This window comes from Crinia signifera, chromosome 4 (assembly GCF_055691185.1).
Source record: "Crinia signifera chromosome 4, ASM5569118v1, whole genome shotgun sequence".
Classification (NCBI taxonomy): Eukaryota; Metazoa; Chordata; class Amphibia; order Anura; family Myobatrachidae; genus Crinia; species Crinia signifera.
The window spans coordinates 294,317,270-294,341,543 of record NC_139220.1 but is presented as its reverse complement, the minus strand read 5'-3'; the positions used below and the strand labels follow the sequence as shown (position 1 = coordinate 294,341,543).

At 42.6% G+C, this 24,274-nt stretch overlaps 1 long non-coding RNA gene across 1 annotated transcript in view; it reads left to right on the top strand.

The window, feature by feature from the left end:
* LOC146072784 (uncharacterized) overlaps positions 1-22,244 on the top strand; it is a 66,378-nt gene extending 44,134 nt beyond the window's left edge. Inside the window, exon 3 of the long non-coding RNA XR_014473232.1 lies at positions 22,096-22,244. This is a non-coding gene — a long non-coding RNA (uncharacterized LOC146072784). The remainder of the gene's footprint in view (positions 1-22,095) is intronic.
* The last annotated feature ends 2,030 nt before the right edge of the window (positions 22,245-24,274 follow it).

Here is a 24,274-nt window from a genome sequence, read left to right as displayed (position 1 = left end):
TAACATTGGCCACTGGTAGGAATATGGCGTGGGTAGATGACCCCTGTGTACATGCTCAGAAAGTGAACTGATTAGGCTCCAACTATGGCCACGTAGATAGTTAAGCATAAAAGCTTGAGTCGACCTTTTGGCCAACTCAACCTTTTGCCTGCCGACCAATAGTGGTCGACGCATTGACTGTCGACCTATCAACCTCATACCTGCTTGATAATGTACCAGCAATGAACTTCGTAAAATACACTAATAGTCCTGTGCTGTATAAGGTATACTGTACTGGTTTATGCAGTATATAAACCAGTGACGTAACTACAGGGTAGCAGGGCCGGTGCAAGGCGTCCGGATGGGGGCAGTTGCCGCTCACCGTGATCGCTCACCTGCTCCAGGGCTGGTGCGTGCACCATTTGCCGATACCAAGATCCACGGGCAGGAGGGGGGGTGGGTTCTACCCCTCGCCGATGACGCTTACAAGCTCAGCTCCAGGCAGGGGGGCGGTAGCTGCTCACCATGACCGCTCACCTTCTCTAGGGCTGGGACAGGCGCCATTTTCCGTTGTCAAGATCTACGGGCAGGGGGGGGTCTCAACCACCGATTACCTGGTATTTTCCTGAGGACGCTTTCTTCCTGCTCCTCGGACTGGAGCTTGTATCCTGCTCCTCTGGCTACTTGAATCCATCCACTGGAGGGTGGTACTGACCTGGGATTCGGTATGAAATACCGACGGTCAAAATCCCGACGGTCAAAATCCCAACAGCTATTGACCGATGGTCAAAATACCGACAAGGTCAAAATCCCGACATTTAAAATCCCGACATATAGAATGTAGACAGGTAAAAAAGTCAACATGACAGGTCGACATGGGTTTTTTCAGTTTTTTACCCGGTTGACACAGTCGACATGGACACAGTTGGAAGTCAACCGAAGCCCCTTGCATCGCTCGCGATGCTTTGGGCACGGTGCCTCGCTGCGCTGGGCACACTATTTTATTCTCCCACCATGTCCTAGTGGATGGTAGGGCATGAGATACCGCCTGTCGGCACATGTCGGGTCAAAAAACAGTGAAAAAACCCATGTCAACCTCGCAACCTGTCGACCAAAAGTCATGTTGACTTTTTCACCTGCCTACATTCTATCTGTCGGTATTTTGACTTTGTCGGGATTTTAAATGTCTGTTTTTTGACCTTGTCGGGATTTTGACCTTGTCGGTCAATGGTTGTCGGTATTTTGACCGTTGGATTTTGACCGTCTGGATTTTGACTGCATCCCAAATGCCTGACGCTGGCTAGTGGTGGTGCCAGCCCTGGTGGCTAGGCTGGCAAATGTCCATGGGCCTACAAATTCAAGGTGGATCACAGAGCTCGAAAGTATGAGCTCTGGTACCTGGAAAGGCCCGAAACCATGGCCCGGATTTCCAAACTCCTGGATTATTGACTTCCATGACCATGCTGACACAGCTGCCTGCTGGGCCCATCTGACCCCCAATGCTTGCAATCTGTAAATCTCCCTTCTTTTCTGCCAGCTCCCCTGGGAGGGCAGATTTATCGCATATAAAAGGACTCCCAGGGAGCTGCCAGGGGAGTTCAAGGGAAGTCGAATGTGATACATCGCCTCTGATGGCTGCACATAAGATTTTTCTTATGTGCTGCACGTCCAGCCTCCGACTCTGATGCACACGGGACCGTGCATTGAGTCGGAGTGGATGTCAGACACATTCAGTTTGGCCCCATTTCCCCTGATTTCTCATTCCGATCTGTCGGAATCGGGTGAAATACGCATACAAAACTGCGTAGTGTATGGTGTATGAGGGCCTTTACACGCAGGCAGAAGTCATTGAGATGCAGCCAGTTACACAATCAGATTCAGTGAGAAGCCAATTAGTTACAGTAGCTAGAAGTGAGGACGCTGGGAAAGGTGTTAGAACTTTTTTCAGCAATAAGTACTGTAATTTAATCATGAAAATCTAATAAACATAAGATTCAGATTTAAGTCTTTGTATAATATTTGTTACCAGTCTATGAGCGGAACGGTGGATAGATTATGGTTAGATAACACGTACTGCATCCTAACCCGCACACATGCAATTTTAATTAGACTAACTAAGTACATAACAAGTGTTATGTGTGATTGCAAACAAAAGCTATGACTTCTGACGCTGTTATAGACACAGCTCATACGCGCACAGAACAGAACGTTGTCTCAGCAGCTACACAGAAATCAATGGTGGAAAGAATGAAATCATTGTGTTGCTAAGGCTGACATGACCCAGATCATTGGGAAGAGATTGTCCTGCTCCCATACAAACAGCATCCAAACTATCTCAGGGATTGCTCATTGAGGTGAAAGGTTTATCTTATATAAGTAAACACGTTGAGCCCGGCTTACTGAGAAACTATGGGATAAATATGAGGTCAAAAAATCTGTATATTGGTTTGTATTGTTATTAGTGGAAAGGTCGGCAATGCCAGTGTGGATAAGGGCAGCATCATAATTAAGGTGGCATGCCAATATCTGTGTCGGCTTCAGACTTTTAAGCATCATTTTTAAAGTGGCAATGCCATCACAGTTATATTTCTTTACATCACATTACTACCGTGTCAGCATGGCCATTACTGGGTATGTAGACCACTGCCGACATGTAGTCTCTGGCATGGGTGAATCTAAGTGGTGGTCCATGGTTGCACTGGACCACCCATTAGACATACCACCGATCTGCAAGTTTTCCAGGAGGACGAGCTGGGCTGGTCCCGCTGTTGCTATTGCCGGCGGCTGGAGGATGGGTTGGGTCCTCCTCCGAGAAAGCGGTGACAGCGGAGCAGAGAGCGGTAGGCTGCCCGACTGTATCCAGACTCAGAGCAGGTCCGTGGCTATTTTGAAATGTTGTGATGACTCATGAGCCAATCGAAGCTTGAAGTCAGGCAGCTAACCCGGAGCATTCACTCCTGCTCCTGATTTTAAAATAGCGTTGGACCTACTGAGTCTGAATTAAGCCGGGCAGCCCACCACTCTCTGCCCAGCTGTCACCGCTTTCAATTCTGCCCAGCTGGTGGCTGTTCTCGTTAATGCGAGTGGCAGCATTTCACACCCCCCCCCATGGCAACTAGCATTTCAATCCCCCTTGATCATGAGCATTTCACTCCCCTTTGGCAATGAGCATGTAATCCCCCTTGACATTGTACATTAAACCCCCTTAGCAATGAGCATAAAACCCCCTTTGCAATAAGCATAAAACCCCTGGCATCGAGCATGTAACCCTTGGCATTGAGCGTGTAACCCCTGACATGTAGGTATGTGGCACTTACAGCATGTGGCATAATATGTAATGGGCATCATGGTGTATGGCATGATATGTAATGGGCATCACGGTGTGTGGCATAATGTGTAATGGGCATTACGGCATGTGGACAAATGTGTAATGGGCATTTTGGTAAGTGACATAATATGCAATTACAGCTTGCGGAATAATTTGTAATGCACATTATGTCATGCATTATAATGTGTAACAGGAATTACAGTGTGTGGTATAATGTGTAATGTGCTTCATGACGTTTGCTATAATTTGCAATGAGCATTACTGTGTGTGGCATATATAATGGTGATTGCAGGGTGTGTAATAATATTTAATATGCATTATGGTTAAACAGTGCACATTGATTTAAGCAGAGCCGGATTAAGGTCTGTGGGGCTTTGGACAACAAAACGTCTGTTGGGAGACAGTTAGCAGTGGGGTCCCTGCGGCGGATGGGAACTAGTAGCAATACTAGTTCCCATATGCCGCAGGGACCCCGCCACTGACTTTCCATGCGCTGCAGGGACCCTGCCGCTGACTTCTCATCTGCCGCAGGGACCCTGCTGCCTCCCCAGGGCTGCATGGACCCAGCTGCCTGGATCCCAATGCTGGTCAGGTACCAGGGGAGGGGGGGGACTGGCGTGGGGGCCAACAGCCCCTGTCACCCTGTGTATAATCAGCCATTGGATTTAAGTAGCCTGGCACTGTTTGAGCTTGGGGGTGATATGTGTGGCATACTGGGTCACTGTGTGGGCCTTCTGTCAGCTAACTTAAGTGTGGGAGGACAGCAAGCAATCCTGTGGTAACCAATGTCTGGACATGCTGGTTGCAAAAGTGGGATGTAAGGTAATTTTTTTTCCCTGCTATGTCACACCATTTTTTGCGTGCAAGTCTACGGCGTGTGCAAATTATTCAGAAGCAAGTTATCTGGTGTGGGGGGCGCATTTTTAACTGTTCACACTGGGAGCCAAATTGTCTAGACATGGCCGTGGCGTTTTCTAACTGTTAATTAATGTCAACCCGGTCAGGAAGTTATTATTTGAGCCTGACCTGGATGACTAGCTCCGCCTCCTCTGCCTTTTCCTTCAATGAAAATCATCATGTGTGTGAAGTGGGGAGATAATGTCAGGTGGTGTGTGCACCCAGTTTGCTCTGTGTGGGCAGCGCAGCGGCTGTGTGCATCCTGCTGCTGTGTGCGAGTGCAACATGGGTGGCGGAATGACGAGTAATCGTCACGCAGGTCACTCGCCCGCTCCCGCTCTGCCCATTAGGCACAGTAAAACTCATTCTAGCACATCCCAAAAGTGAGTGTGAGTGAGGAGAAGGTGACACTGTCACCTCACTGTCACCTCAGAGTGCTGGGCATGCCCCCACAGCGGTGAAAATACAGTGAAAACCAGGGAGTGGCTTGTGGGAGTGTCTACCCTGCTAAGTCACTCCCCTTTTATGAGGCCACGCCCTCTTTTAGCACGATTGATGGAGTAGAAGGTGATAACGTACCAGCCAATCAGCTATGTTTGAAAAATGACAGTTGATTGACTGGTGTGTTATCACCTTCCACTTTTTCTCCACTTTATCCCGTCACCAGGCTTAATACATCTGCCCTATTGGCACGTACTGTATAGAGATGGTGTTGGCTAGGTAGCCTTCAGAAAGGCAGGATATTAAAAACAGCAATTAATTTTAAATGATCTTCTATGCTGAAAAGAGGCAGCAGCTGTCTGGTACATTGCTGGGACTGCTCAATGCTGCAGTGTAACAATGGTAAATTACTTCCAGACATCAGCACAGAAGCAATCATGAAGTTTAAATCTAAAGTGACTGAGACACATTCTGATATCAGAGATCACATCACCTGTGACACCACAGATATAATTTATTTACTGGAGTGTCCCTGTGGATTACACTGCACAGGGAGAACAGAAAGACAATTAAAAACTAGGATAGGAGATCATACACGGAACACCAGAACAGGGCTAGAAATATGCAGCATTTTACTCCATTATAAAAGAGCACATTGTATAGAGATTCCGATGGGGAACAATTGGAGAGGTCGGCGGAAAGGTCTTGTTTATTTAAGTTAATATTTTATCCCATTCAAACTCATTTTTTTAGTTCCATTAATCATATTCATGTTGTAATCCCTCAATGTATTTAAACATGAAGCTATAATTCTGTATGCAGGTGTATGCGTGTGTGGCTGGGTGCAGTTGTGGGTGTGTATGCGCCGTGCGACTGTGTGTTAAGATGTATGCATGCCTTCCAACATTACCCTCTACAGGAGGGACAAAATGCTCTGTTCCTGGACTTCCCTCTTAATTATTGATTGCCATCACCTGTAGTGAAACATCTTTCTCATCAATTACCCTGTTCACCACAGGTGAGGGCAATCATCAATTATGAGGAACAGAACAGAGCATTTTGTCTCTCCTGGGCCCTTATTCTGCATCGTGCGGTACGGCCCGCGTGCGGCCGTACCGCCGATGTTTTTAGTCTGCACATGCGCAGAGGTCAATCTGCGCATGTGCAGCCCCATTCGCCGCAGACGTATTTCGTCCGCCGCAAAGGGGGCGTATAGGGGCGTGAGGGGCTTCATACCCTCATTTCCCTATGTATACGCCCCGCGTTTCATGGGCGTTCCCATGCAAACGCGGGGCGTATGCATGGTAATGAGGGTATGACGCCACTGATGGGGGCGGAAAGCTGACGTCGCCGGATGTCAGCTCTCAGCCCCCATATAAGCTATCACACGGACGATTGTCCGTGTGGTCTCAGCTTGCGGGAGCTGCTGTGGCGTGCGGCCCTGCCTTCGATGGTCGACGACCATCGAATGCAGGGGGCACATCCCACCATGGTGGAGGCGTACGCCCCACCATTTTTATGCGGATCGCCAGCCGTCCGTGTACGGACGGCCGTGGCGATCCGTCTCGTGGGCGGGGATTGGTTTGTGCGGCCGGAGCACCGTGTGCGGCTCTGGCCGCACCAACCAGAATAAGGGCCCTGGTGAGGTTAATGTTGAGAGGTACGTGTGTGGATGTGTGTGTGTGTGTATATATCTATTCGTGACTGAATTTCTGACAGTAACAAGGATTTCTTGTAGGAAATGTACAGTTATAGGGGCCCATTTATCAAGTAAGATTTGCGGCTAAATCGGGTGTTTTCGGGGGTTAACCGCAAATATTATGTATCACTGAAATGTATTAAAGGGGACCGCAGCAGGAATCTCCGATCCCTGCTGCAATCCCCCCCCTGCAGCGCCGTCGGCCGCATCCCCCATAGGTTTCTATGGGGGATGCAAAGCTGCCCGATGTATCAACATCGGGCAGCCCAGCTTTGCACCCCTGGGCTATCGCCATTCCGATATGGCGATAGTCCATTGTAGCCTATGGCTACACATCGCACTGCCCGATTATGTCGGCGGGGGTCAGCGCATAACCGCGCATGCGCAGACCCCTCGGTTCCCGGTCAGGGCTTCGCAGGGACGGGCTCCTTTCGGAGCCCTATCCCTGCACCCTCAAATTGATACATCCAGGCGGTATCAGATGATACCGCAATGCGATACCTGGCATGTCATCACGCCGGCATCGCTATTTAATGATAAATGTGCCCCATAGTGTTTTGGATATATGGTTCCCAAACATGGTCCTCAGAACACCTATACAGTCCAGGCTTTAAGGATATCACTGCTTCTGCACAGACTAATGAAGATACTGTAGCTGTGCCTAGCCATGGATATCCTTAAAACCTGCACAAGGTTGTGGTGCCTTGAGGGCTGTTTTTGCCCTAGTGCATAGGTTCTGGGGGCCCAACACTGTTCATGTTTTCCAGGTCACCCCTGGGCAGAGCCAGATTAAGCCTTTGGGGGGCCGGGGTCACTTTAGACAGGGGGACCCCCTCCCACTTGTCAATACTGGCCGCACACTGCACGGGAGACTATTACACTGTCAAAACACAGAGTAAAGGCAGTATATACTTGGTCAAACCTGGGTAACTGCGGGTGGGGGGGGGGGTGTTTTAATATAACATACCCTCCAACTGTACCAATTTAGCCAGTACAGTACCGTTTTTTACCGGCTAATTCAGAGTGTACCGGCTAATTCAGAGTGTACTGAATGTACCATTTTTTTAAAGATTCAGGCAGCTCCTGCTTTGCATATCGGACGCAGAATGAAAGGATCATTCATTCTGCGGATTCTTCTCCATTCCCAGGGGTGCATTGTGGCAGGTCCTGGCAGCGTGCGTTGCGTCATGACGCCACGCAGCCTCTCCTACACTGGAGACGGAGAGATGCCCTGCATAACATGGTGGGACGTGAGGGAACATATATAATGCCCAGTACGCATTCAGAAAGGGGGGAGTGGGCACGCCCCCTTTACCAATGGACACGCCTCCTTTACCATTGGTCACGCCCCCTTTCCAAATGTGTACCGATTTCAGACATTCATATGTTGGAGGGTATGATATAAGCATAAGTATATTAATAAAATACCACATGAAAAGCCTGTGTTTGTCCTTCTGTACCTTACTCTGTAGTACTGACCCCCTTTGCCCCCCCCCCCCTTTAATCCGGCCCTGCCCCTGGGGTCCTGACCCTCTGCAGGAGGAACAGAATGCTCTATTTCTGGACTTTCCCCTGAATTAATGATTGCTATCACCTGAGGTGAAACACCTTCCAACACAGGTGATGGTAATCATACATTGGGCGGGATGTACTAACAGAAAATGTGGTAAAAAACACTTTACCTGGTTATTACCACATTTTCAGATGCACTAAAGCCCCACCACCGAAGCTTATCTGCAGGGGGTTCTAGCTGGCATAACTCCATAGAAGCCTATGGACTTCTTTTCGCATCTCCCAGTGCCCTGCACCAACCCATACCATTGGAGCTTCGCCGCAGGGGGTTACACCAATCCCCCGCCCCCTGCACTGCGCTATCCCCCTTCCAGGTGCAGTGAGGAGACAAGACAAGAATTATGAAAAAAATAAATTACGTTAAAATTGGGAATTAATAACCAATGAAGATACACACAGTGCAATAACGTAAGCATACGGATAGTCACTCGCCAGTACTGGGGAAGTTCATGGGAATTTTATTATCATGAACTTCCCCATATTAAATGCATACTATTTTATTATAAAATTGACACACGTTTGTTATATACTCGGCACAGTTTAACTCTTCCTGAACTGTTTTTTTTTTTGGTTTACCATGTTCCTAACTGCTGTTTGGCTAAAGCACGCTCATATCAAAGCGCCTTCCTCTGATATCTTGATATCCATTCTTGCTGCCACCGGACATCTACTTTCCTATAATGTCATGGGAATGTGAGCAGGGGCGGCAGTGAGCCCTGCTCCACCCCTGGTGTGCACTGCTCCAGAGCTTTACACTTCAACTGTTGCTGGAATATTTGGTGTAATGATTAGGTTATTAAAAACAATGATTTGATGAGTTGCCGGGGTTTAGAGAACTATGTTATCAGTTACATGGGCACCAGAACTGTCACTCGATAAATCTCAAGACAATTTTGTAGCATTATTCAGTAACTGGACATGTCCACAGGCGATGACTCATCTTGGCCTTTCCTATCATCGTTTAAGACGCACATTAGAGTCTACCTGCCCTTTTGGCTTCGTAATGTTGATTGCTCAAATGCTCTGTGGGCGATTTTAAATTGTAATTCTCTGGATAGCTCATTAAAAGATAATTTATGCAATGTTGAAAGAATGTTCTGTAATATTTCTGACGAAAGCGACACTTCCAGCTCATCAACCAAATCTCAGCTATTTATGTTTCATATATCAAGTTTGTGCAGCACGGATAACTCTTTAGGTGCAGAACACGGTTACCTCTGCAGGTAACATCAGGATTGAAAATGTAGCTTTGACAGATTTAACATAAACAAAGTTAACATGAAACATATCAGTCATAAGTGAAAATGTTATTGTTGTCAGGTTCCAGAGACTTAAACTTTTTATTTTTACATCTGAAGCATACATAACCAGTGGCACTGAGATTAGGGTTACCAACCTTCCAGGATTACTCCGGCCCGCCGGTAATGATAACTGGCATCCGGGGTGGCATTACCGGAAGCTACTATTCCCGGAGAAAAACTGGGTTTTTCCAGAGTAATCCTGGATGGAAAGTGATAACCCTACTGTTGCTGAGATAGGAAGGGCGACCGTGCCCGGGAATGATGGAGAGGCCTATTACCTGGCAGCAGCAGAACTTCTCAACCCGCAGTGTGGCCTGGGAGGTGCTTAACTTTCTAATTGTATTGTATTTTATTATAAAGGTGCATGGCCACTACCGTGATGATAATACAGAAAATCAACGAATCAATAAATCTATGCTTTTATTATATTCTGTTTTCCTGACTGCTGCTATTATTGCTGCAGATGACTTTAGCTTGTTGCACACTGTACTATTCACTGCGTATGAGGCCTTCCCTTTGCGCTAAACAGTTATAATGCTGTATGTTAGAAGCAGCAGCCATTTTGTTAGGCATGACTTGCATAATAATAATATTATTAAAATGGCTGATCATTCAGAACAGAGCTGTAAAAGTGATTTCTTATAGAATATTGTTTTTGGTTTTAGAAGCTTAAGAATGTGATGTTGACAGTATAATGTAGCAAGGACAGGAATCTAGTCTCCACAAACTGAATAAGATTGGAACAAGGCCACACATGCGTAGACCCACAAGGCCACTGAAGTTGGGTGTTGGGTTAATTATGACATCATGATTGAAAGCAGAGCTTGCCAATAAGACTCAATGCTTATGAGTAATTAATTAATTAATGTGATAAAGGTTTAAATATCAGAGTGATAGAAGGAGGAAGGAAGGCAGTTGAGAAAGAACAAGGAAGCACAGGGGGCTGGAGGTAATTATGAAGGAGGTTTAATCATGGCTGATCACTGTCCTTGAAAGGTGTCCATTTTGATTTGATTTAGAATTACTGTTTAAGTATTAGCTAATCAATTTTATGTTTCTTGTGTTAGTCTGCATTTGCAAATATCTGTAATGAAGCTATTCTTTAAGTAAAGCATTGTCATACCTTTTATAACAAGGTTGTGTGGGTGTGCAATCATTTCAGCGTTGCCGTTATATTTAAAGGTAATAAAGTAAATAAATTTGGTTTGGGTTATTTATCATATCTAATCTTATCAGATAAATATCTGGTTTATCAGTTGGAGGCCCCAGCGAGATTCAATGATGGTTGGTGTCCATATTTTATCAGTTATTGAGAAGATCAAAGTTTGAAAAAAATTAGCTATTGGAAAAAAAAAAAAAAATGTGTAGAATTTTTTTAAAGTCGGTGCATTTGTGTACCCTAATCTTCTCAAACATCTGTTAAGGTATGGTAATCCACAATTACTTGAAACGACTTCGCTATTTAATTATAAAACAAATAGATCGTAATTTAAGGCATGGAAAGACAACGCTGCATTTTGCAGACTGTCAGCTTGCTAAACCCCCCCCCGCATCGCCCATTTCTTCTCTGTGTCAGAGAATAGATAAGGAGAGCAGCGAGAAACTTGGCAAGAAGTTGTAAACAACATTGCTTGGGTCAGGAAGAGTATTTCTTTAGTTTATTTGCAAAACATGCAGACTATAGCAGGCATATTGATATAAAGGTTATGCTGGCAATAAATTTTCTACTTTTTAAAAAAAAAAAATATTCTTTAAATGACAGTATTTTTTTTTGTTTGTTTTTATTTTTTGACCGCGATTGGATTGTTTGATGTATATTATCTGCTGAGGATATTGCTGAAGTAACTAATCTGTAGCGGTTGTTTTGATAATTAGAGTTTCTTTGTTTGTCCAATCTATAAATTTTAAAGAAGTTGCATATATTTGTTGTAGGTTTTCCCGTGCTTATAATTTGGTGATTAGAGATAGGAGATTGTGTATTTACATTCTTCCTGGTTGTCTGGCCAGCAACATGTGGAAGAAATGGAATGCATGATTTATCCATAATCTGTATTGTTTGGAAACCCTCGGATTTTTTCTACTGTATATGGTTTATATAAGAAAATGTTAATAAATAATTAAGTATACGTTGCATTGTTAGAGCTAGCAGGCAGTCTGATTACAATAACAGTTTGAGCTAATTTCTTTATATCCATAGACAGAGGTCCGTTAAAATACAGAGTTTAAAGGACTAGACGCTAAAGTTGTAAGCCAAGTAACAGTTCATTTTTACCACCAGAATAAATAAAGTTAATTGGAATATTGTTTATAACAAAGTAAGATAGAGTTTATCTCATTGTAAAGTTTTTTTGGTTTCTTGTTTTGTGGAGATGAAGTACGTAATGTAGGACTGATGTTTTTCTGCTATGGGTTTTTGATTTATTTATTTCTTGGTTTATTAAACAAAGCAGCTGTGAGTTGGAAACTCTAAAGTGATGGATTCAGTTGATGTAATGCGACATAAGGAGTTGTCCAGGTTAGGTGAAGAAACAGGAAATGATCATGTGAATTCAATGTTTTTTTTCATTTAATGAGTAATACATTTTGGATAAGAAAAGTGATATATATCGATGAGATATAAGTCCAATATAACATCTATTCTTAAAGGTTCATATTGATATATTAGACCGTGTTTTCTGTTGGCAATTTCTATTGCCTATTTGCTTAATCTGGATACATATATTGAATCAGATATACCTTGAGTAATGCGCAGATAAGTCCTGGGTTTATTTTTATTCTTATGAATGGAAGGTAATCAGTGATAACTGACTCAAGGCTGTGGGGTTTTCTTTAAGCCAATTTTTGTTTTGTTTTTGATTTGTGTTAATTTAATTTTGTTCGTTTTGAAAGGGGGAGGGTACTAAATTTATAGAGTATCTTAAGGGGTTACTGTGGCCACAGTTAGCTAGATAACCAGGGGAGATAGTGATCTAATCGTGTAATGATCACTTAGACAATGTGCAGATATGGTAACAAAGAATGACATATTGCATATAATTTTTTTCTGATTTGACGAGTTGATTTTTTCCTGGGAGAGTGCTGACCGGTAGCGAGATTCACAGGGGGTATCTGCCACCTACGTACAAGGTAGAATATATGGGGAAAAATAACAAGAAAAAAAAGGGTGGGGGTGGGACACGTGACTACTGATAACAGAGGACAGTAGATGAAACACCAGGCTGATAACAGAGATGGACAGTAGGTGGCCCACTATACTGATAACAGAGAAGGACAGTATGTGGAAGGCGTAGGTGTGATAACAGTGACAGACACATAACGCAAGGTTAGGTTTTTTTGGGAACATTTTTCATTTATTTTATTTACATTTTTGTCTTTGAAAGAGGTAACACCTTTTTAAGCATTTGTATGGGATCACAGAAAGTTCTGAGTATGTGACTAGTGTGAGCAAGTGAGAAGGTATAGAAAATATGCTGGTCATAGTTAGTTGGAATTGGCGATGATGATGCACCTGTGAGGTAATGATTATTTGATGAGGTGAGAGTAACATCAGAAATAACTCTGTAGGAGATTAAAGGCAGGAAACGGTTAATGAGATTGATAAGAGAGTAAAGTTTTATTCCTAAATGATGTGAAATATCCAAGGAGTGTTACAGAACTGTTTTCCATAACAAGGACATATAAACAATTATGTGTTGAAAGATCTTAGAATTGAAGATATTGTTTACCCTTTTGAAAAAGCACAATGAATAGATTAAAGTTATTGCAATGTTTGTATGGGACAGTGATCAGCCATACCCAAGGATGACCTCCAGCCCCCTCCCCTCTGCTTCCCTCATGTGATAATGTTGTTTTGTCAACATCTGTTTAAAAACTGCCATTTTTTTTTCCAATTGACAAATGCTAATATGATGTCTGAGCTTAATAATGCTATTGCTTTTGCTTGTTTTATTTAAATTAAATCCCAGCCAATAGAGGTGTGACCATTCCAGAAAAAAAGATTAATTTACAAATTGATGCATTTAATTCTGCAAAGAAAAAGCAAGTGTTTTTAAAAAAAAATTATTATTATTACTGAGCCACTAGAAATTATTTAGAAAAAATATTGAGTCTGCAGGTAATGCTGCAGAATCCTTATCAAAGCCCTTATTGGAAAATACAGAGTTTATAGTGATTATTATAAGATGCATATTGAGTTGCATTTTTATGCTTACTGATTTATCTGATTGCATGTTGCCACTTTACTAGATCCATTGGTCATGCATATGAGCCCACAAATAAGGAATGGAGGTCACAATTAGGTGCAGCACTACTGGGAACTGCTACTAGTAATCACATTTGCTGCACAACTAATCATGATATTCTCTCAAATATTTGTAATGATTTAATGATTGTTTTTTCTCAGAGTGGTTTGGAAGAAATTGTGTATTATTAACAGGAATCCATGAGAGATTGCTGTCAGAAGGCACTAACCGATATGAGGACCCTCACGGGGTTAGAGGATTTTGATGAGTTTTTCATTACTAATCATGTCACAAGTTTCTAAACATCTATGGACTACAAGAAATAGTTTTTTTCTGATTTTACAACAAAGCATATTATCTAATACCCATAGTAGTTGCAACACTCCGTTATTGCAGGTTATCTACCCAATGCGATTATTCTGATTATTTTTTTAGTGTAAATCAATTAATTTTACAGCTATGGAAGTATTACCGTCATCTAATCATTGATTTATGATCTGCATATCTCTTACTATCAAATAGCAGATAGTCAGGACTTAATACATTTATTTACAGCACAGTCCAATATACGTGGACTTAATTAAGCCAGTTTTATGGACAGCCCCACTATGTCCCACAATGAGTTGCATGATTGCTACCACAATGCTGATTCAATATGTTTATGATCTAATGATGTGTTTAAATTCTTTACAGGATTCTCTTACTGACACCTTTTCTATTACTACTACTAAATCTAACTGACACAGAGCTGGCAAAGTACAATATACTGACATAATTGCTTCATTTGAGGCTCTGATACACGCACTGACAGAAACCACAGCACTGGATATATCAGATTTATCATATACCTTTCTTTACTGTAATGAACAACAAGCAGCGGCCTTGGGAGTTTGAACACATATACATGGGGGTTCACATAGACCCATCAGGTACTACAGTTGCACATTTGACCGAGTGGCATCTGCTTTACCAACATGTTTAAGGACTGTGGCGGCTGCTGCAGCCTTTGTATAGAAATTACAGAACACCGCACACTATTTGTCTCTAATGCTACATCTTTTCTACTGAATTCCTCACGGACAAGACACATTTCCAGTGCATGGTTCTCTCGTTGGGAACTTTTCTCCCAGCGCCACATGACCTGACCATTGTCAGGTGTGGTACGCTAAATCCTGCTACTCTGCTACCTGGTGGGACCCAGGAGTCCCAGAGGATGGATGAGAGGCAGGATTTAGAACATGATTGTGAGGAATATTTAAAGCAAAATTTCTCCAATTAGACCTGATATCTCTGACACGCCACTACCATCTACAAAGATTGTAGTTGTCACCAACAAGGAGACTCAGGATGGCCATATACGGGATATGCGGTAGTATTGGATTTAGAGATCCTCATTTTCCATCGTGATTTTGCTATGATATAATACGCTAATATCACAGCAAGTAAAGGAGCTCGTTGAGGCTGTGCAACTCTCCCTGCAAAGGCAGTAGTTGTTAAGTGTCAAGCTCACATGTTATAAAGTGATCTTGTTGCACTTGGTAACAAAAAATAAGATGGCCACTGTTGTGAATCACACCACTATACAATTTAATGTTTTTAAAATTGACCAGCAGAATCTCATAAAACATCAAGAGTTGTGTATTTAAAAGGAATGTGCCAATGGATGATGAATGGATACAGTCAAAAGGCTAATGGCCTATGTAAAGATGGTGGGGGCAGACCAGTAGCTCCCCAAACCCCTCCTCCTGGCATATGCGGAAGCTGCCCATGGGATGACCCATGTAAGGAGAGAGAGGGCATGTATGTTGATTTAATCTTATGCAGAGGCCCAAACGCATCTGCAGAAGAATGAACTCAGGAAAATTATTCCTATAGAACCATCAAACATTTCTCCTACCACTGGTCCATTCCTAAGGTTAAAATTATTTTTTGGGGAATTTACATGCATTTAAAATTGTCATTATATTTAAATGGTATCTGATATGTTATCTTGATTATAAGGAACATCCCAGCTGTCCCATGTACAGCATCCTTTACAGCAAAGAAATGTTTTGAGAAATTTGTGTTCAGATATGTTATCCCATAAGGTATATGGTATTAAAAAAAAAATCATAGAGGTACATATTTGACAGGAAAGGTATTCTAAGGAATAAATCAATGTATGGTTATTGAAGGTTGGTTGCACTCACCATTCACTAAAAGGTTTTAGTCAAAATTGAACATGTTAACAAATGCATATTGAGAACACATAATTTAGGGTGGGTGTGGAAATTACCATGAGTTGACTTGAAGTTTTGTCTTCGGTTTTGTATGACATTCACACTACTCCTCAGCAGCCACTGAACCTGTCCCCTTATAAGATCATTATTTTAATTGATATATACATTTTTTTATTTTTTGGGAGACCAGCAAACCCTATTCAACATCCAGCAGCAGACTTGGCACTCTAATTCTCACATCATCTAAATACTTTGCCAGAAAAGCAAACAAGCTTATGAAGGGATGTTGTTATAAGGTCCAGCCTGGAGACTATGCAATGGTGAGAAAATTCTTACAATTAAATGTCTCGTAGATCAAAGGCAAGACCCGTCCCTGTGAAACAAACCAATTGAATTAATGCGTCTCACTGCAAGAAGGTTTCCGACCTGGTGGTGATATCAGTTGAAAGAAATAGAAACTGATGCAGATAAATATTGTGACTTTGATTCTAACTTAATAAACTTATTTGATGATGGGCCTGTCCAGGGCCCCCACACAGACCAAGACAAGGTCCACGGAATCGGGGGGCATCCTTAGTGGTGTCCCTGCGGGTTGTGGGCAAGAAGAGGTCCACGGAATCGGGGGATACCCTTAGTGGTGTCCCTGCGGGTTGTGGACAAGGTGTAAAACAATGATCCCCATGAGTGACCAAGTTTCCCATACATTAACTAACTGAAGAAGTCATTTTTGTTTTTTAAGTTTTTATATTTTTATAGTGAATGAGGGTTACCAGGGATTGGTTGCTGGCAAGGACAGTGTGTATAGTTATCAAAGAGGTATTACTAGAGTCATGGTGGTGTATTCTACTTCTGCTTTTAATTTTAATCCCACAAGTAATAATCATAACAGACACACATATACATCATACTACTGATGCTCCCAGGTTTCGGTATGCATCAGAGGATGGTAATAAAATACTGATGGCCAATATGTTAAACTAATTAAAAGGTTTAAAATAAATATATGAGTAATAACATAAAAGTAACTGAGAACGCCCACACAGGAACCATTGATAGAATACATCTAGTAAGGTATCAGTAAAGAAGAGGCATTCTAAGTAAGGATGGTAACAATGGTGCAAACATAATATCTATCTGCAAACTGACATTTCTTCTTTAGGACGCTCATCATGAGCTGATAAAAAGAACAATAAGGTAAACTGATTGTTGGTTATATTGTCATCTACGGTACCACTCCGGTAATGTTGGGTTAATGGCTACTTATATTTGCAGTCAAATCAAACAACACTTCATTTTCTATGTAGGATTTACACAAGTGAATCTTATAAGGTTACTGACTCTCCCTAGGTTTAAAATTGGTAAAGAGTGTAATAACAGGAGATATTTTGGAGTACAACAAAACATGTAGTTATGTGACAGAGTTGGGTGTGCTAGTATAAAATCTAGATAAAAAAAGAGTACTCATTGAATTGTTTCTTATGATGTTTTCTCAAACATACTGTCTCTTAAGATATGGACATTACCACAAGGATTATATTATATTTACACACTTAAGGTTTCTAAATGGTTACAAACAAGATCTATTGTAATAAAATTTTACTTTTACTAATTAATACAGTGGTGATTCAACATGAAGATTTGAAAGTAACACATGGTATATTAGAGAAACACACTTATTTACATTATCCCAAGTTTATAAAATTGTATTTGAATTTGTGAATATAATTAAAATATGGTACAAAACGGATGGTGACATTAAAAGGAAAGTTGAATGAAATTATTTGGGTTGAAAAAATTTTTAGTTTATTGAACAGGTGTGAGTGATGTGATTCACTACAGTTGGTTTATTTGGTTGAACCCCAATAACTGGTTCGCATAAGTCAATGTTATATATGCTTTAAGAAGTTTGATGTTTTTGCCAAGATAATATTATTGATTTTTCTGTATACTAGTGAAATGCTTCAAGAAGGTTTTCCGATGTATTAAGAGAGAAACAAATGATGCCCAGTACGAGAGATGTGAACTTTTTTTCGGAGATATGAAAAAAGTTGAGGATGGACTGATAATACAGAAAATCAATGAATCAATAAATCTATGCTTTTATTATATTCTGTTTTCCTGACTGCTGCTATTATTGCTGCAGATGACTTTAGCTTGTTGCACACTGTACTATTCACTGCGTATGAGGCCTTCCCTTTGCGCTAAACAGTTATAATGCTGTATGTTAGAAGCAGCAGCCATTTTGTTAGGCATGACTTGCATAATAATAATATTATTAAAATGGCTGATCATTCAGAACAGAGCTGTAAAAGTGATTTCTTATAGAATATTGTTTTTGGTTTTAGAAGCTTAAGAATGTGATGTTGACAGTATAATGTAGCAAGGACAGGAATCTAGTCTCCACAAACTGAATAAGATTGGAACAAGGCCACACATGCGTAGACCCACAAGGCCACTGAAGTTGGGTGTTGGGTTAATTATGACATCATGATTGAAAGCAGAGCTTGCCAATAAGACTCAATGCTTATGAGTAATTAATTAATTAATGTGATAAAGGTTTAAATATCAGAGTGATAGAAGGAGGAAGGAAGGCAGTTGAGAAAGAACAAGGAAGCACAGGGGGCTGGAGGTAATTATGAAGGAGGTTTAATCATGGCTGATCACTGTCCTTGAAAGGTGTCCATTTTGATTTGATTTAGAATTACTGTTTAAGTATTAGCTAATCAATTTTATGTTTCTTGTGTTAGTCTGCATTTGCAAATATCTGTAATGAAGCTATTCTTTAAGTAAAGCATTGTCATACCTTTTATAACAAGGTTGTGTGGGTGTGCAATCATTTCAGCGTTGCCGTTATATTTAAAGGTAATAAAGTAAATAAATTTGGTTTGGGTTATTTATCATATCTAATCTTATCAGATAAATATCTGGTTTATCAGTGATTAGGTCACCAACCTAACTAAGTACCCGGGCCTGGCCGGGCTCTCTACTGCCCTGTCTGTACCAGCTGGCACTGGTAAATCCCATCACATGCTATCGAGGGGATTTTTATCGCTGGTGGGGTATTTGGTGGGGCAGCGTTCAGAAGGTCAACTTTCGGCAGGGCGGCGGCCAACGTTTACCTGTTCCTGAGTATAGGCAGCCTGGTGAACAGGTCTGAATCAGGCCTTTTATCACAACTGCTGCCTACACCTTCATAGCACAGCCATACTCATACAGTACAGGACGTGCCTTTCTTACTTAAGAATGTACTTAACTAGAGCTCCCTAACTTACTGCCCCAACTGGGGCATCTTCATCTGTTGTTACCCATCAGCCATTTCTTCACTCCACCTTCAATACTCATTTAAAACTGATAGACACTATAACCTTCACCGCTGAATCACTGAGCTCCTCTCCTTTTCTGTTGGCAATGTGTTTCTTATATTCCTTCTTATATGTCTTCTGTGACAGCTACAGTATCTCTTCTGATTTCCTGATTGAAGCCATTATTTCCCAGAAGTAGGTCAGTGACTGACTTTTGGGAAACTCATTCCTGAGCCCACTGCCAGTACTGGCTCCACAAAGCCTGGTGACAATGTTTCTCAACAATTTATCCTGACCAAGGATGATTAGGTTAGGTATGATGACCTGCCTGAGTTGAGCCCTCCAATTTTTATTGAGACCCATGGCCTCGGACATACAGTAACAACACTTCCTATGTATAGTCACATTACCAACTTCCTTGCATAATCGCATTACCAACAGTTGCGTGAGGCAATGTTTAGTGTTCCTATGGAGCAATGATCACACTTGAAAGGATAATAAGGGGGCTATTCTCGATCATTCACTCGGATGTGAACCAGACCCTGCCTTGCGAATGGTCAAACATCCATTCACATGCCGCTAGGACCCTCCGACATCTGTCGATGGTCGCTGACCATCGACAGATGTGGAAGTTGCACACACACTGTATGTCAGGTTGCTCTGAGCAACCTGACATATGCATGTACGCTTGGGGGGAAGTGGGCGGGCAGCTGACATCTGGTGATAATAGTCTCCATGTAATAATCTCAGAGATGGGCGGCCGTGTGGGATTGCCCCTTTAAAAAACTTTCAAGTTCAGTCGGCATTCCACATGGTTGCCAAATTTGAAGTCTATTACATCTGGTCATCCATTTCAGTTATTGAACAAATGGGACACATACAGTACCCAACAGATGTGTCTTACTGGCAACTGGAAGCCCTATGTGCTAATCATATGTAACTGACCCCCATTGACTGTGATGCAGTACTGTACAAAAGCAGTAGGTCGACAGTCAAAAGATCGACCATTATTGGTCGACAGTGAAAAATTCGACACATGGAAAAGGTCAACATGGTGAAAAGGACAAAGGCAAGCTTCAGTGTCATATTATCGCCAGAATTCTGCCTAGCAATGCTACATCGCGCCCCCCCCCCAAAATCTGAATATTACCATCCATATTTATTTATAAATCATGTTTTTTTTTTCCATTTTTTGTTTTTCAAAAAAGAAATGTAATTGAAAACTAAATAAAAAAGAAGCTATCTTTCATTAGAAGACCAGCTGGGAATATGTTTCATAAAGTCTCATAAAGGGTAATTTAATGTTCAATGATACATTCTATACAACTCCAAATTTAATACATGTTTTGCATTCATTCTTTTTTGGCAACGCTAAAATTCTAAATTAAAAATCCGAAACAAATAACCAGAACACACAAAGACGAGTCAGGACCAGAAACATATCATCTGACAGCTGGGATTAGTGCCCAAAGTGGAATTTATGCCATCATACAGGGCCAGATGTACTAAGCTTCAAAAAGTGATAAAGTGGAGAGTGATAAAGGGTCTGATTCAGGTCTGTTTGCTGGGCTGGGTATATTAGCAGAACAGCTAAGCACCACCTTCACCCCGCCAAACGCCCAGCTCCCCTGCCGCCCAACTCCCCTCGCCTAGCATGCAATGGGATGTATACGTGAACACACCCCCTTTGCATGTGGCCGCCTGGCCTAAAAATCATTGGATAGTCTACGACCATCGAATTATATTTCTGCCCTTCACTAATTGGTTTAAACTGACTTTTATTATGACGGAAGATCGACAAAAAGGGGGTGGGCACTGATGTCATGTGATGTCAGTCGCCTTCCCTGAGCTGGCATCACAATGCCTGCTTGTGCAGGGGAATGCCCAGTGTTTTTATGGGGACTCCTGTAAAATACTGGGCATTCTTCTGGTACCACCCTCTTCCATGAGCAGTCCCCGGTCATTGGGGAAGAGGCCGAACTGGGACACGTGTGAACAGGTCTGAATCGGCCCAAAAGTAACAACCAACCAGCCTGTAACATGCAGTTAGAGCTAAATGGCTGGTAGTTTATCACTCTCCACTTCATCACTTTTTGAACCTTTGCACATTTGGCCCAATGGTATTACTACTCACTACAGTGCAGCCCCCAACTCACTTGGCAGATACAGGGAATGCCTGACTACCTTCAATTCCCCCTTTGCACTCTCCTCTGGGGTCTAGATTGGAACACGGCTGTGATGTCACAAAATATTTTCTACACGGACAAAACCAGAAATGACAAATGTATTGTTCTATCATTCTGGATCATGGGTCCAAGTATACTATAGAGAGAGAGAACATCATCATAGATTGATCACACGCAGTACCCCCCAAGCATGGCTGCCATCAAAAATTGTGGGGCCCCTTCCACATTCTCAAAACTCTGGCAAACCTGATGAGACCTCTGGCACTGGCTGCACTAATCTATCCTACATTGCTTCATGGGAAATGAGAACTTTGTTTATGACAAATTATACTTGATAGACTCCAGGCCCGGCAACCTTCCTGGTTGAGACTGGGGCTGAAGTCCTGGCACCTCCCCCGTATGGCAGCCCTGCCCCCCAAGCAGCAGCCTGATTGACAGGCTACAGTGTGGGGAGCCTATTACAAAATGTGTGGGTGTCAGCCATACTTTGTAGGTGGGTCAAAGCCAGAGACTGCATCTTACGACCTGAGAGTTATTTAAATGTGAGGATGCTCATATGCTCACACAAGCGAGCCGATGTTGCATGTTTGGAGACACAGCCGCTGTAACAGAAACATCCAGGTTGCATCTATACAACCAAGACATTAAGGGCTACATGGACATGATTTAGCAGTCATGAGCGTCTACCAACTGATGCAGCTGCTACTGCGTCCAGCTCTTAATCGCATCTCTGATGCAAACTCCTCTAGAGAGTCATGGACGCTAGTGGGCAGTAAACCATGATATTATCACAGTGTTCATGTAAAATTAAATAAAGATTTCAAATAAGTATTTTCTTGTAATTGAGTTCCAGTTGCTACAAAAGAAATTTTGAATTTGTGTGACTTTAGTGTTGTACGCTCTGCTAATTCTCTTTTATGTGTTTTGTAGCATGGATCACAGCAATAATGAATTTCATAAAGGCCAGTTTGATCAATAAGTCAGTGCGGCACCATGGCGGAGAATTACTAGTCTGCAGCTACAGCAGCCTCTCGGAGGAAAACGTGAATGACAGCTATATCAGATATTATACATGTTGTGAAGAATAAAATTAACTGGAGCTTAAATTACAGCTCGTGTTTAGATATTGCTTTGTTATATATTTGCCTTGGCTATTCCAGATGCAGCAAATCCGCAAGCGGTCTCCATGTATGTATTCATTAGGTTGACTAATGCCATGTTGTATTGATAGTAATACAGGTTGAGTATCCCCTATCCGAAATGCTCGGGACCACGAGCATTCCGGATAGGGGAATTTTCCGGTTTTTGGAATATTTTTTTGTAGCCATACTTACCTGTCGCCTGATGGTGTCCGGTGGTCCCTCGGCGTCCGCGCAGTCCCCGGGCGTCCACAGCAGGCCTCCGGCATCTTCTCCTGGTCTCCAGCGGTCCCAGGAATGCATTGCGCGAGTGTGCGCGCGCACCGGTGACGTCACTGGCGCGCGCGCACACTCGCGCAATGCATTCCTGGGACCGCTGGAGACCCTGGAGAAGATGCCGGAGGCCTGCTGTGGACGCCCGGGGACTTGGTAAGTATGAAAAGAGGGTTAGGGGGTTAAAAAAAAAAAAATTCGAATGATTCCAAAAACCACGGTTTTTGGAATAATTCGGATAAGGGATGTCCGGATACTGGATACTCAACCTGTATATAGCTTTAAATATTAGCTAAACCTTCTAGTAGAACTATAATGAGGAACATTTACAGGTACTGTACATGTGTCCTAAAGAAAATGTTATATGTCTAAGCAGTGCCATAGCTATATATCTGTAGGCCCCATAGCAAATGTTTGTAAGTGCCCCCATGTACCATCCAATAGGAAAAAAAATAATAATAATAATAATATATATATATATATATATATATATATATATATATATATATATATATATATACTGTATATAACATATGTAACTATGACAAGGAAGGTGGGCCCCTTTGAGCTTTTGGCTCTATAGCAGCTGCACTTCCTGCACCTATGGAAGTTACACCCCTGATCAGGGGCATCTTAAGAGTGGAGGAGGCTTGTGTGTCTTAAGAGTGGAGGAGGCTTGTGTTACTTAAGAGTGGAGGAGGCTTGAGTCCGGCTGGGCTCCTCCTCTCTTCCGGGAGCAGTAGGATCCTAGGGGTAGATGTATGAAGCAGTAATAAGGGAGGAGAAGTGGTAAGGTACCTGGTACTTTATCACTGGGCAATCAGCTTCTAATTGTCCCTTTTTAAACCCAGCCTCTAACTTAAAAGTCAGGAGCTGATTGGCCGGTGATAAAGTACCAGGCACTTTATCACTTCTCCTCCATTATCACTGCTTCATACAGTACATCTACCCCTGAGCACTAGAGATCCCAGACCACACTGCACATGTGCAAACCTCCATTGTCTGTTTTCCAGTATTTGTGTCACAATGGGTTGTGGATCCACCTCAGATGGCCATTCTGGTGTGGGTTGACTAGTCAGGACAAGTGTGGTGGGTTGTATATACTGCCTTTGCATATGTGGAAGCCTCAGTGATGTTGGCTAGACTCCCGAACGGAGGTGCGGAGTCTAACGGTATTCAACAGGGATTCCTGCAAGGGAATTTGGGCTTCGCTGCGTCTGCCCAGCAGGTCGCGTCCTTTTGAAGGAAGTACCCCTGAGGTCCGGGAGAACTGAGGAGGGTGGTAGATGATAACTAAACAGGAGATCTTCTTGGCTGGTAAACGGATAACAAAAGGACTACTGAAGAATAGCCTCACCAGCAACTTAGGATAGCCCAACTGGCAAATAATGGATAAACGAGGGATAACTGAAGATTAGTTTCACCAGCAACTTAGGATAGCCAATCAGCAAGTAATGGACAAATGAAGAAAACAAGGAAAGCAGGGAATCCATATGGAGCGGATTTCTCTGGGACCAGGAGTTCTAAGAGCACCAGTACCTGGAGCTGGACTTGGAACCTGCAGGTCAGACCAGAGCAATGCTCCCTAGGGCTACCCAGGATTGGCTCATGACCTCTTAGGAGAGGTTATAGGTAGCACCGGAAGCTTATACAGAAATGCCACCTCCAAGATGACGGCGCCCATGCCAGGAGCCGGC